This window comes from Saccopteryx bilineata, chromosome 1, assembly GCF_036850765.1.
Source record: "Saccopteryx bilineata isolate mSacBil1 chromosome 1, mSacBil1_pri_phased_curated, whole genome shotgun sequence".
In the NCBI taxonomy this organism is placed as follows: Eukaryota; Metazoa; Chordata; class Mammalia; order Chiroptera; family Emballonuridae; genus Saccopteryx; species Saccopteryx bilineata.
In genome coordinates, this window is record NC_089490.1 from 402,923,610 (window position 1) to 402,927,416 (window position 3,807).

Consider the following 3,807-nt stretch of genomic DNA (forward strand, 5'->3'; position numbering starts at 1 on the left):
CGAGGCTCTTTTCCGTACTTGCGGCTCCAGCCCTGCCTCCCGGGAGCGGGCTGCCAGGGAGGGTGTAGGCTGCTCACCGCACACGGCTGTATCCTCTGGCACGGGGTCGTCTGCCTGGGGTGGGGGGCACCTTTTTCTGATTTGTTTAAAGGCACATGTAAGTCAGCGGTGGCCCTACGGTGTGTCCTCAGGGTGTGGCAGGGGTGGCAGGCCACGTTTCAACTTGATCACCACAGATCCAAACGATGGATGGTTTTCTCCATGACGTGCTGACTCAGCGATTACCTGTAGCTCCTTGAGGCCTCTGTTGAGGACTGGAGGCTCCATGGGAAAGGATGCTGAGATGGATTAGTGATGTCTGCCTTGGGCACTACTAGGACCAGGGGAATGCAGGTGATGGATTAGTGATGTCTGCCATGGGCACTGCAGGGGCGTGGGGGTGCAGGTGCTGACTCCTCCCTGGGAAGTGATCTCCTCAATCTTCTCTGTTGGGGAAGTGGGAGGTCATGACTGCAGTGCTTGGGTTTTGTAAACCCTGGCGGTGTTTTATGTGTCCTCTGTGCATGTCGTAGTTTACCTGCAGTCCCGGGCATTTCCCCCTATCCCACAGGCTTGGGGGACTTTTGGGGGTTGTCAGGAACACTCCCAGCCCTGTCCCTTTGGCAGGCTGCCTTTTCAGAAGGTAGGTTTAGGCTGGGAAGGATGTCATGGAGTAGTGGGCTAGAGGTCCACACCCACCTGGCCTGGCAGGGCCCTTGTGTCTGGGACAAGGTGAGGGTCCCCCTGGACTGCTGCTCTCAGCTCCACAGGTTCCACCCCCAGGTGTTAGCACCATCTAGTGGTGGGAGTGGGTTTCACTGACCTCGTTTTAAATGCAAGCTGGACCCTGTGAGCCCTGCCCTCTCTCTGGGATAGCTCATGTCCCCCACCCCCTTCCTGGCCAGAGCACTCGCGGGGTGGGATGTCCCATGCACATGCCACCTCTGGCACCATGAGTCACCCCTGTCCCATTTCATGGCTGTGTGCAGAGAAGCCTCCTTGGTTTTTGCTGTCACGAGGCAGATAATTCCTAACGATCTGCTCTGGGCTCAGGGATACAGTGCTGGTCAGAGAGGCTGGCCCCGCCCTTGGGATGGGTGACCGAAGCTGGAGCGGTCACTCTGGAGCCTTCTGACCATGAGCGGGGCTCCTGCTGGCGCTCTGGGCGGTCCCCTCTGTTAGTTTCAAAGGGTGTCAGTGAGAACTGTGGCCAAACTGAGCTCAGGTGTGGCTGCTGGTTCAGGGCGTGGGGCCGCTGGGACGTCCCTGCCCCCGCCCCCGCCTCCCTGGGCCCTGCCTGCTTGCTCAGGGCCCCCTTGCCGGGCGGAAGCAGACCCGTTTGAGAAGGGTGGTGCTCTCACCTCCCGGCATGCGGCTCTTGTGGTCCCTGTGGGTTTTTGTGGCAGGTGACCCTGGCCACCCCTCCGCACGCTGGCCGGGCACCGGGTACAGGGCCTCTGTCATCACCCAGCACTGTGGCAGAAGTCAAGGACAGCCGGGCTGGGACTGCCCCTGGGACCTGACGTGTAAAAGGCAGACTGGAAGACACTTCGCAGACAGCACGGAAGAGCAAACGCTGATAAACTCGATGCCCTGACAGCGTCTTTCTTTAAAAGACACTGTAGACAGGCGAGCCACGCCCTGGGAACACGTACTGGTAAGGGGGATAACTGATTAAGGACATGTCTGCCCCACATAAAGAGTTCCTACAAATTCACGAGAAAAAGGCAAAACGACAGGGAAAGGAATCGAGCCAGAACTGGCTTTTCACAGAGAAGCCAACAGGTCCCGCGGTCATGTGACGAGATGTTGGCTCAGTCACACCAGTCGTGAGCGATGTGCAGAGTGAGACCACACTGCCGTACCTTTCACTGTGTCGAGAAGGTCAGACTGGAGCAGCTCTGACCCCGTGAGCGGTTGGAACTTTTAGATGAACTTGGAGGAAACTTAGACACCCCCTCTTGGGGAAAATAATTGGCGTCGTTTACGGTAGTTGGATACGCCACACTTTATTCTGCTAGGTACACCCAGAGGGAAACCCCTGCCCACGTGTGCCAGGCGGTGGAATGTTCAAAGAGCACACGAGTACCAGCAAAAGTCTGGGCGCGACCCAAATGTTCTCCACAGAACACACACGTCTGCTGAGGTTTACTCACGCCGTGGAGTATTATACAGCACCGAACACGGATGCTCTTCAGCCTCAGAGAACTACGTGAAGGAATCTTAGAGACACGCTGTGGAGTGAAGACAGCGAGTTCCAGAAGACCCCATACAGCAAAGGATTATCGCTGTGAAATTCAAAACCAGAGTTCACCGATGGTACTGGCGGGCACACACTGGCATCAGGGTTACTTAGTGCCCGAGGGCACATGAGTCTGTAATCCCGCGGAGTGGCCGCCTCTCGGGAGACGGGGACAGTGTGAGAAGGACCCCCTGGGTGACAGAGTGTGTGCAGTTTCCGGGCTATGTTCTCGTTCTTGGGCTGCGGGGGGTTCACGGTCGTGGTGGCGAGAACTTCGTAGTGGGGGTCTGTGTTATGCACGTGCTGTGGTACATGCCCAGTGTGAAGACAGAAGAGGAGGCGACCGGAGGGGAGGAATTGCAGACAAGGAGTTCGGGCAGCTTCTCCAAGAAATGATTCTGCAGAGGGGAGTGGCGAAATGGGGACAACAGTTGGGGAGGACGTGGGGAATTGTGGGAATTGTGGGAGACCCAGGACGCAGGGGGCACATGGGCGGGTGGGCGAGGGCAGTGGATGCTGGCAGGAGGCACAGCGGTGAGGGGCTGGATGAGTTGGGCCGTAGCTGCCGCATGGGGGTTTCTGCCGGACCCGCAGACCCAGCGTCATTGCGGGAGAGGCAGGGCCGCCCTCCCACAGGCCGCCCAGGCCCTGACAGCTGGACGGGGGGTGAGGGGGGTGGAGGGGTGGGGGGGGAGGTCCGGGGTCCAATCTGTCGCTGGAGCCTTGGAGCGGAGCCCCCACGAGCGGGTTCGAGCCTTTCATGTGGTCTCTGCCCAGCACCGCAGGGAGGGAGCTTGTCTTTCACCAGAAGAGCCAGGGTTCGGTTTCCTGACTCGGAGATAATTGTTGGTTCTTACTAGAAGGCTGGAACAATTCTTTGCTTAAAGAAAATAGGAAGGCGTGGAAGGCAGGCACACCGCACTGCGCTTCAGCGTTTGCGGAGGGGGCCTGGGGCTCGCCGCCGCTGCTCACATCAAAGTGGCCAGCGGACGTGCCACCCAGCCTCTGATGGCCTCGGGGGCCGAGCTGTTCTGGTAACACAATCGGGGCCGTGCCGGGCGGCGGGCCCACACCTGCGGGGCCTGGGTGCCCGCTGCTGCCCCGGACCCACAGCAGTTGGCTAATCTGCTTTTGGGCCCCGGCAACACCTGTCGGCAGGTGAGCCAGACCTGCCTTACCCGCCTCCCGGGCCTTTGGTTTTTCCCCCGTTGCCATGGGCACGTAGACTTGCGGGGTGGACAGGAGCCACCGAAGCCGGGATCTGGACGGGGGCCGTTCTCTGGCCGCATGCGTTGGGCCAGCGGCTCTCGGTGTTCCCTGGAGGAGGCACCCCCCACGCAGGCTCTGGTTCAGGTGGCCAGGACTGGGAACCTGCATTCCCAGGGAGTCCCCAGGTGCCGCGGCTGCAGCGCCATTTAGAGGGCGTCTCTCCCCTTCCGTCCGGCGTTGGCTTCCTCTGAGCAAGCGTGGGATGAGTGCCCAGGGCCGTGGCCGGTGCCCTGCGGACAGGCAGCGCTGATGGGGGG